Source organism: Passer domesticus, chromosome 2 (genome assembly GCF_036417665.1).
Source record: "Passer domesticus isolate bPasDom1 chromosome 2, bPasDom1.hap1, whole genome shotgun sequence".
Classification (NCBI taxonomy): Eukaryota; Metazoa; Chordata; class Aves; order Passeriformes; family Passeridae; genus Passer; species Passer domesticus.
This window is the reverse complement of record NC_087475.1, coordinates 15,499,820-15,510,828: the sequence shown is the minus strand read 5'-3', so window position 1 is coordinate 15,510,828 and position 11,009 is coordinate 15,499,820. Positions and strand designations below refer to the sequence as shown.

The 11,009-nt window shown below is 41.1% G+C and overlaps 1 long non-coding RNA gene across 3 annotated transcripts; it reads right to left on the bottom strand.

Moving 5' to 3' along the window:
• LOC135295206 (uncharacterized) lies at positions 1-10,365 on the bottom strand. Of its 3 annotated transcripts, none has more exons than XR_010357231.1 (4): positions 10,321-10,365; positions 9,022-9,122; positions 777-882; positions 1-141 (listed from the first exon to the last, which is right to left on the bottom strand). It is a non-coding gene; the product is annotated as an uncharacterized LOC135295206 (long non-coding RNA). The 3 variants fall into 3 exon arrangements; XR_010357232.1 differs by having other exon boundaries at positions 9,829-10,348; XR_010357233.1 differs by having other exon boundaries at positions 10,047-10,348.
• Positions 10,366-11,009: the final 644 nt, after the last annotated feature.

The following is an 11,009-nucleotide window of genomic DNA, read 5'->3' as shown; positions in this document are numbered from 1 at the left end:
GGTGCCGCTGCTGGGAGGGTGGAGTGAGTGGATGAAATCTTCCCATTTAATAAGCTTGTTTGACATCAGCAATTATCAGCTCACTGCTGTCTGTGAAGTATTTCCCCTGTTCCAGCAGCTGGGGTGCTGTTTTCCCGCTTGCTGCAGTGTAAAGATTAGATTGCTGTCTCTAGTGCTGAGACGCTGCAGGCTGAATGATAACTATGGCAGGCAGAAAGGGTGATTCCTAAAGAGCTCCCGAGAGCCTCGTTGATTTATTTATTTATTTCCCCCCTCCCTGCTCGCCCACAGGAGTCTTATAGCTGGTGCAGCATCAACAATCACTCTAGGTCAAGCCGCATTAGCCCGAGTGCTCACCTTCTAACAGACTCAGATTGATGAATCCAATTACAGCCTGGTTAGCTTTGTTGTTCCTGTTATTATTGTTATTTATTCCTCTTTGCGTTTAGCTGTGCTGCAGCCCATTTCAGGGTGATTAAGGAGGCTCCTTTTGATAACGTTTAGGCTCAACAATATAATGACAGGGATGCAGTATAAATCTTTCCTTTTGTACTTCCCCCATCTCACAGCTGTTAGTGTGAGCCTATGGGTCTTGGAGGTCTCAGTATCCTTACTTCTTCACAGCTTTGACTGCATTATATAACTTCTTTTTTTTTTTTCCCCAAATCATTCTGACACAAAATGGTAAGGAAAATATTTGTTTTATCTAGCTGTTAACCAGATAAGCCATTATAAAAGAGATCTTCTCAGAAAAAAAGATAAGAATCTCTACTTACTCTTTTAAAATACTGCAGTTTCTTTCTTCTGTCCAAACTTATAATTCAATGGCTTAGGGCTGACTCATGATTTCCATATGCTTGGGACTGGCAAGAGAGACTGTGTCTGTACAAAGGGCAGAGAAGGAGATAATCAGATTTGTGATGTATGCAGAAAAAAGTCTGTAGCATTTAAGATCTTCACCAAAGTACTCCATGAGTCTAAGAAAGTTACAGTAAGCAAATTGTCTTAGAAAATTCAGTTAGATATCCTATAATTTTTTCAACCATGGCTTCCATCATTTTTATAGTGTGTTCTGGGCTTGATAACAATTAAAGCTGGTGATTGATTTTCAGACATAAAGCAGCTGAGAGAATATATAGAGGGCCATATTCTAGAAAATATTGCAAAGTTTTTCTTGTTGCAGTTCTGCATGTCACCAGACAGTTGTGTGAACTTTCAAATTCAAGTCAGAGAACATCTTAAATCTGTCAGGAAAGCCATATTAAGGGAATTTAAGCAATGATGACCTACTCTTAGGGAAAAAACCAGCTTTTTTGGGGTTTTTTTTTCAATTTTTCATACATACATTTATATGGTATAAATGTCTTCCTTCTCTTGGTCCCCCTTTTCAATATAAGTGTTTCTAAATAACCACTCTGATATTTTCTAACTACCTGAGATCCATTTCTTATTCTATCATCCTCCTCTAGATTAAAATACTCTATACCTACATAATGAAATTTATGTGTTTACTCAGTCCCAACTTTATGTGAAGTAGTTCAGTGAAAACTAGGACTGGGCCTAAGTTTCTCTCTGAAATTAAAAACAGCAGGTTGAAATTGAAAAGTTGGAATTTTGCATTTTTGTCATCCTCTTTTGGTTTTGAATAGGAAAATAAAAATTCCAAAGAACAAACTGGCTAAACCTTTTCTGCATTTCCTTTGATATTCATACATGACCCTGTGAATTATGAAGCATCTAATGAGAGGTTATTTTCTGCTGGTATCCCTGCTAGAATCACGCAGTTTGGAGATGTCAGACCACTGTGCTGACTAACGCAAGAGACAAGATTTAGTAGCACAGACAATCATGAATTACTGTGCTTAAGCAACTCTGGGATTGAAGGTGATTCACCTATTGCAGTCTTGGAGTGCTGGCAGCTAGGACATAACCATCTGTTTCTCTTTGCACAGAGATACTCAGAAGTTTAGAGGATTTCTTGGACAATGCTTTTCTTTAGACCTGTGGAATTAATCACCTAATGGGTAAAACACTTGGTGGATTAAAAGGCAATGTAGGAAAGGCAAAATACAACATAACATTTTTTTCTTCAATGGGATGTAGGGCTCATAGAAGAATTGAAGTAATTTTTAGCTGTTTTGATAAATGAAATGTGGAAATGGAGTAAAAGATGGTTTGGAGTGTTTCATTAAAAAGCAGAGAAAATATTATGAGACTAATTGTAACCAGGTGTCCCTGGTTCTCTGTGGTAATGGGAACATGACAGTATAGTTGGCATAGGTGTTTGATCATTCTCAGTATCTGTAGATTCAAGATCTTCAAGCAAAATCAACATCACTATTCTAGTTCATCTTCATGTGATACATTTTTAATAGAAAAGTCCTTTCTCTTTGGTGTGATTGTAATGCAGGTTCTGGCAAGGTTGGAAGACTTTGCTCCATAATTTCACCTCCTGGATTCTTTTGTTAGTATTTCTTTAGCTATACTTTCAAATTAGTCCAAAGCAGAATGGAAATAGACTGCTCACAGTTTCCTGGGAGACCTGTTTTTACAAATGACAATCAGCTTGCAGGAATTATTTGAAAGCATCCCTCTTTTAAGAACTGATATCACTGAATCTGTGATTACCATGACAGTCCACACCAATAACAAGCAATCACTCTAGCATGCCAGTCCTTGCACTGCAAGTCAGTTGTAAGGTTGAGCTAAGGTTATTCTGATACAATATAAGTCCAGAAGAGTTCAGTTTCACATGGAATCTTGTGTTTAATTTACAATCAGTTCCCAGACCTCATGTTTGTTAGGTGTTTGTTTTTTTTTTAAATCTTGAAGCACAATTTTGATGAAGCGTCTCAGGTAAAACACCTTAAAAAGGAAAGAAATTCTTGTGAGAGCAGCTGTAAGAAACTGAGAATGTGCTTGGGAATGAGAACCAGTTGCGTAAGATGGTTCTTCAACAAAGAATAAGTCATTATCTTCCTACTAAATCCAAATTCAGCATTACTCTTTGCAAGACATCATTTCCTTAACGTACCTCTTCAGTTTTAAGGCTGACATATCTTGACACAATGGTAGCTGATGATAGGATTAGGAATGATTAGTCAAGACAGTGTAACATCTGAATAAAGCTTTGACAGGGAACCTGGACCTAGCATGCTGATATTGCACAAGCCATCCTGTTAGATAGTGTGTCATGAAATACCCTTTTTGTTACATTTATGATAAATATAATTATAAACGACAAGCTAGGTATTATTTAGTGGTTCTTCATAGCAACCACTCTTCATGGGGTTTCAGCTGAAACATGTTCAAGCTGCCAGTAGGGAACCAGGACTTATTTCTGCGTGGGAAAGATCACAGTTTCACAGTGCTGTCTTCCAGAAATAGCAGGGAAACTCGTCAAGATTTTCTGTACATTCTCTCCTTTTCTCCTACATACAAACCCATGTAGCTTTCTGAGGATAGCAAGCTAAGCCAAAATGAACAGTGTGATGTAATGGTCTGTGATGCTGGGGTGAGGCAGGACTGACCCTGCACCTCCTGACAGCAGTGTGTGGTCTGCTTGTTACATGAGAGACCTGTAAGCCTGGCCCTGTCATCATCAAGGCCAAATGCCATGCCATAGGGTATCTGATGGCACACAGTCTCTGCCTGTTGTGAAGGATATCAAGGTGGTCTTACAGCAGAAATGGCCAAAACCAGAGTGTGCTTAGTCCTGGATATGTAGCACAGGGGATACTGAATGGAGGTGTTGAGGATTCTAAAAATATGAAGATAATATCTTGATATCTACTGTTGGAAAATATCTCCTTCCAGGATTATGTAGAATTCCGCCAGTGGGAGATATAATTTAAAACATAAAAACACCTGAGTGAAGAAAATGAAGTATATGTCAAAAATAAGCTAGAAAATATTATGCTCATGTGTGCAGTACAAGATGATGTTTTCATGGGTTTATTTTCAAGTGTATTTTACTGCAAAATAACATGGTGGGACTTGTTTATGTTGGGTTTTGTTTCTTTATTGGTTTTGGTTTTGTGGGTTTTTTTCCTATTTATAAATGGAGTTAGTTAAATCATGAGGCCGTGGTGTATCAACAGTGTCAGACTGGCTTACTTATCTTAATTTCAGCTGAGATCTAATTACATACTCCCCTGCTGGACTTTGCTGAGAGAAGAATTTGCTTATATGATGTTATGTACAGGGAGTTGTGGTTAAGTGTCAGGTAGAATCTAAATCAAAGTAATCATCGGGCTTTTTTTAATACCTAGTTCTCTGTGTTAGCCAGAGATTCCAGCTGCAGTAGGTCTGAGATGATAAACCTTAGGGACATTCTGTTGTGTGTTGAACAAACTCCTTCCTCAAAATCTCTGTGCAGGATGGATTTGTCTCCTTCATATGTATATAAAAATGTCTGGAAATGTGTAGCAGTGTCCCGGTGCTGTGTCTCCTCAGTGAGTACTGTGCAAGTGAATTTGAACAGGGTGAGTTTGCACCAGCTGAAGGTAAAGTGAGGTTAGGAACAAGCAAGCAGTAGTTTTTTTTTACTTTCCCTAAACTCATGGACTTCATTAATGCAATGCAATGAGGCTGCAGGGCCTTCTCTTCTAGGAACCTCTGTAAAGTGAGCATTGTATGGAGGTGCCACTGGAGTTGGAGCAAAAGGCAATTTCAATGTCTGGACTTCAGAGATGTCTGAAGGTGTTTTCAGACTGGCTGCTTGTCTGAGGCCAGTATTTCTCCTCCTTGATCATCATCACAGGCAGTTAAAACAGAACTGACTCCACTGTATTATTTTAAAGGAGGGTAAGGAAGACAGATCCTCAGTTATCTAAACCTTGGTGGGGTGAGAATCCTGTGCACTTTTGTGACATGAGAATGAGGCATCTTCATTGAGGCATGAAGATTTAAGATGCCCAGGAAATGGCACCTAATATTTTACTGCAACATCTTAGAATTTACATTGCTTTTTAAAATATCTTTTGCATTTTAAAAGTTATTATTAAAAGATGCAAATTTAGTATAGATTTAACAATAAAGCGTATTTTAATTTATTATTTAAATTACCATAATAGCAGATGTTTTCCATGCTGTGGTGGCAGTGCAGATTTTATGCCTTAGCACATACCCAGGTGGATGTAAATATTAGTACAGCTACACTGTTTTTCATATTCTTCTGAGGAATCCAAAGACTAAATTTATTCTTCATTATCCATGGAGAGAGTATTTGTCGTAGTTCACAGCTAGATTAGTGATCCAAACAGCAGCCATATGCATATGGGTTGTTTGCTGGGTTGTGGATTACTTTTGAAACAAGAGATGAAAAACAACCCATTTCTCCAAAAGCTGATGACAAATGCAGACTGATCAACTGACCTCTAAAATATTTATCAAAAGTACCTGTGAGTAAGGTACATTTTCAAAGAACAAACTCCTTCTTTAATGATGGGATTTAGGCTTCTATTTGCAGCTTGGTGTTTTGGCTCTGCTAAATTTGCTCATGGTTTCATGTTGCCACCATTCATCATATTATCTGAGCAATTTCCAGACAATAACAGCCAATTATAAATTCCTGGGAGCGGGAACATTTGTGGGTTGTTTCATTACAAATGGGAACTAACTTTAAATAACTCCACACTAGTCTTTCAGATAAAATTCCTAAACCCTCAAGGATCCTTGAGCTGCAGACTCACAGCCACTCACTAGGGGGGCTGGTTAGAGTTTCCATCCCTCTTTGACCCAAGCAGTTTGTTTTTCCTTTGCAGGTAGGGGTTAAATATTGGCAAAGTGGAATTCTTTAGATGCCATTTGTTATATCCTTAAAAAATATTCCAGTATAAAGATTATGAGCAAGCTTGCTGATGGCAAGACTAGGTTTGTCTAACTTCTGTGGAAGCTGTGCTTGTGAATAGCTGTAAAGTTTCATCTTGACCTCTCAATATTTTCATTTTAGTTTCAGCTTTAATCCTAAAATCCTAAAAAGCCTAATTTGCTTTGTTTTGCAGTTGCATTAGTCTAAAGTATGTATCAAAAAGACTCCATAACTGAACTTTATGAGAATATTATCCCTCAGCAACACACAGGATCACAGAACAATCAAGTTTGGAAGAGACCTTCAAAATCACCTAGTACTGCCATCAATCCAGTACCACCATAATGACCTGTAAACAATATCCCCAAGTGCCACATCCAGATGCCTCTTGAACACTTCCAGAAATGCTGAGCACACCACCTCCCTGGAAAATTCTTTCCCAATATGTAATTTAAACCTCCCCGTGTGCAACTTAAGGTCATTTCCTTAATGAGATGTGGACCAGACCAACCCCCACCTGGCTGCAATCTCCTTTCAGGTGATTGTAGAGAGCAATAAGGTTCCCCTGAAATTTCTTTTCTCCATACTAAACACCCCCAGCTCCCTCAGCCACTCTCAAGACTTGTGCTCAGACCCTTCACCAGCTCTGTTGCCCTTCTCTGGACACTCTCCAGCACCTCAGTGCCCTTCTTGAAGTAAGGGGCCCAGAAATGGGCAGGGGATTCAAGGTGTGGCCTCACCAGCATTGAGTATAAAGGAACAAGAACTGCTCTGGTCCTGCTGGTCACACTGTTCTTGATACAGGCCAGGTTGCCATTGGCCTTCTTGACCACCTGCCTCATGTTCCTGTGTCAGTTGATCAGTACTCCCAAGCCCCTTTCTGCTGGGCAGCTGTCACACCCCAGCCACTTAAAGGCTAAACCAAGGTTCTCTTGCTCTAGGTAGACACAAAGGTGGAATACCAACCAGATGTCCTCAAGATGTAAAATTCATACAAAAGTTTACTGGCAAACTGTGGAAAATCAAGGAACTTTAGCAAATGTTTCTGTTAAACATAACAACACTTATCACAGCATACAAATGGCAAAGATACAGAAAATCAGACATATAGCTAACAACTCCTGGGTTCCAGTGATGTAAAACTCCAAGATGAAGGTAGAGTTAAAGGACAACATGCTTGCCTTATGGTCAGGCTTCTTAAACCCTTGGCCCATACTGAGCCTTCCTCCAAGGTGGGATGTCAGTTGCTTGGCCACTCAGGGGCTGGGCCAGATGACACTGGGGGGCTGCCTCTGGTGTGCCAAGACTTCAGACACAGGGGTATGAGGAGCTGGGCACTACCCCACCAGAGCAAGGTCTGACCCACTCTCTACCACACATTCCAAACAGCCCAAAATATCTCAAACCAGATTACTCTGTGCAGTCTCTGACCAAAGCTCCCAAGCCCCTCTTCCCCCCACCCATGTAGCACTGCATAGGGTTGTTGTGACCCAAGGGCAGGACCCAGCACTTTACATTATTGAACCTCATGCAGTTGTCCTCAGCCCATTGGTCTAGTCTATCTGGATCCCACTGTAGAACCTTCCTACCCTCCAGCAGATCAACACTCTCACCCAGAGTGGTGTTGTCTGTGAACTTACTGAGGGTGCCCTTGATCACCTCATCCAAATCAATGATACAAACGTTAAACAGCAAATCGTGGGGAATACCACTCAGCACTAGCCACCAGCTGGATGAAGCTCAATTCACCACCACTCCCTGGGTTCAGCCTTCCAGCCAGGTTTTTGCACAGTTAGAGTGCACCCATGCCAGCCATGAAGAGCCAGTTGCTCCAGGAGAAAGCTGTGAGAGACAGCATTGAAGGTTTTACTGAAGCCTAGCTAGACAACATTCACAGATTTTCCCTTATCCACTAACTGGGTCACTTTCTCATGGAAGAAGACCAAGTTGGTCAAGCAGGACCTGTCTTTTGTAAACCTATGTTGTCTGGGCCTGATCCTCTGGTTGTCTTGCATGTACCAGCTGATGACACTCAGGATGATCTGCTCTGTGACCTTCCCCATTACTGAGGTGATGATGATGACAGACCTGTAATTACTGGGATCATCATTCCAACCCTTCTTGTAGGCAGGCATCACATCTCCTAGTTTCCAGTCACCTGGGAGTTCTCTGGTTAATCAGGACTGCTCATAAATGATTGAAAGTGGCTTGACAAGCTCTTTTGCCAGCTCCCTTGTTACTTTCAGGTACATCCCCTCTGGGCCCATAGATTTGTAAGTATCTAATCAGCATAGAAGGTCACTAACCGTTTCCTCTGGATTATCGTGAATGGTGAAATACATGTAAGTAACCAAGACACTATTAAAAACCAAAATTGTTTTTGAATGTTTATGTTCAGTCGGGAGTCAAAGGAAATAGGTCTCAAATGGCAAAACATTTTTTCCAGCCACAATTCTGGAGTAGAAAATTATGAAAATCAACCAACCAAACCAACTAAACATAGCAGTATTGAATAAGTCCAAGGTTGTAATCAAAGAAGAGCTATTCAAAAATCAGAAAGGAATGACCTGCCTGGGACAGCTGTGTTGTAAAGGAAATGTTTGCTAGCAGAACTTTCAGAACAGGTTCATACTTGTGTGTGCTTTTAAGATGGAATATAGAACAGAAATCAGCAGCACCAAAAAGCTAGTAATGCTTTCTTACCTATATTGTAGATGTGTTAAGAGACTGAGTCAGAGGTTGTTGCAAACCTGAAAGTTAAGGATACTTCCTTTCTGAGAATTTTGGCTGGCTAGAAATGATCTTAAAATAGATAAAAGACGTGATCTTTTACAGAATGTTTTCAACTGCAGGAGAAAATTTTGAATGCTTCTTAAGTATATTAAGATAAACAAAAATGAAGAGAAGGTATTGGATCTCTTTGCGTTTTCAGTGCACGCAGGGGTTACACCTGCACAGTGTCTCAGGTATAACTGTACATTATGTAAACTGCATTTTTTAAACGTATGTCAACAAGTATTGAACTGCTTCCTTTTGATCACCAAATCAGCTCACTTTTGCCTAGCTAAGGAAGAATGTCTGCTTCCTTGACAAAGACTTTTCTCGTTTGCATGAGGCTTTTAGCCTCTTAATCTTTAGGGACTCTAGGGAGTCAAAGCAGTGTTCTGCATCAATAACCCTTCACATCAAATATCTGTCAAGATAAGTACCTCAGGTGTTTGCTCCTGCTGCAAATATTTAGTTTTTCTGTCCTTGCCTTGGCTCTCAGGCTTCTTCTGTTGGCCTTCTGCTCTTCTTTGCCCAGATATGGCTGTTGAGATTGACATTTCCAAAATTATGATTCTGCAATAGGGCTTTCATGGATCTGTGTGAGGATGGTGCATGATTTCATCCTGATAACAGGATGAGCTTAGTGGATGTGTGATAGAGCCAGTGATGAGTGGTGTCCCTTAGGGGTCTCACTGGAGCTGATACTGTTTTAGTTGTTGACATGGACAGTGGGATTGAGTGCACCCTCAGCAAGTTGTCTGAGGACACCAGGCTGTGTAGTGCAGCCAACACTCTGGAGGGAAGGGATGCCATCCAGAGGAACCTGGGCAGGCTTGAGAGGTGGGGCTGTGCAAATCTCATGATGTTCAATGAAGTGAACTTCAACGTCCTACACCTGGGTTGCAGTAATCCCAGGTACACCTAAGGGCTGAGAGAAGATGTGATTGAGAGCAGCCCTGCAGAGAAGGACTCGGGTGATGGTTGATGAAAAACTCAACATGAGCTGGCAGTGTTGAGTGGGCAGCGCTCTCAGCCCAAAAACCAAACATATCCTGGGCTACATCAAAAAGAATGTGGGCAGCAGTGTGAAGCAGATTTTTCCTCTCTGCTCTTGAGAGAGGGTCTCTTGAGAGAGACCCCACCTGAAGCATTGCATACAGTTCAGGTGCCCCCAACATAAGAAGGACATGGAACTGTGGGAGCAAGTCCAGAGGAGGGCCACAAAGTTGATAAGGGGAGTGGAGCACCTTTCCTATGAAGACTGGCTGAGAAATTTGGGGCTGTTCAGCCTGGAGAATAGAGGACTATCTGGAAACTCTGTAGCAACCTTCCAGTATCTGAAGGGGGCCTACAGGGAAGCTGAAGGGGGACCTTTCACCAAGAACTGTAGTGATGGGACAGGCAGTAAAGGGTACAAACTGGAATAGGGGAATTTTAGGTTAGGTATTAGGAAGAAATTCTTTACTATGAAGATGGTGAGATACAGGAACAAGTTACTCAGGGATGTTGTGGATACCCCAAACCTGGCAGTGTTTCCAGGCCATGTTGTATAAGGCCTGACCTAGTGAGAGGCATCCCTGCCCATTACGGGGGGTTGGGATGAGATGATCTTTAAGGTCCCTTCTAACCATAACATTCTATGATTCTGTTCATGAAAGAGCTGTATTCCTGCATGAGGTTTTTCAAGAGACAAGCTGTGTTACTTGGCAGGGCAGCGCAGAGGCACGACTGTGACCCACCAGCTGTACTTGAGGAACATGGTGGTGAACAGCAGCTGCTCAAAGAGCAGGAAGCTCAGGGGCACAGTGGGAGGGTTGCTAGAGGGCAAAAAAAAATCTGTAATGATTCTGAAGCTCCTTCTACTGCTCTTGGACATACCTGGGTGACTTCTGGGGCAGGGGACAGCATAGGAAATAAAAGGGGTTAGCCACCAAGGTACTTTGGGAGGCATCACACAGCGTATGCAAAGCCTCTATGTCTGAAGGAGTTTCTGAAGGCCTCCTGCAGTTCTAGGAAGAAGCCAGATGCTTTCCTGTGTCTGTACAAAAGCAAGCATGGTATAGCTTAATTTCTTAAGATAGTTACATTCTATTCAGCTTTCATTTCAAGAGAAGTTGCCTCCAGAGTTTTATTTTGTTCTGTTCATATGACAGCTTATGTGAATGAGGCCTTCTTCCTATTTCCCTGCTGTGATGCCACCCCTTTTCTCTTTATCTCTCTTTCTGTCTTAAAAGAGGATTGGTTTTTAGTTAAAAACTCAAAGGCAGTTAAACTGCCTCTAAAAACTCACTTTGTTCTATTTTTTGTCAACAGGGTCTAAAACATAAGTGCTGTTACTAACACAGCAAATGCAGATCATTTTTAGTTGTAACAACAACAAGAAGAAGGCATTAATATACATTAAATGCTGAAATATAAAAATAAAGAA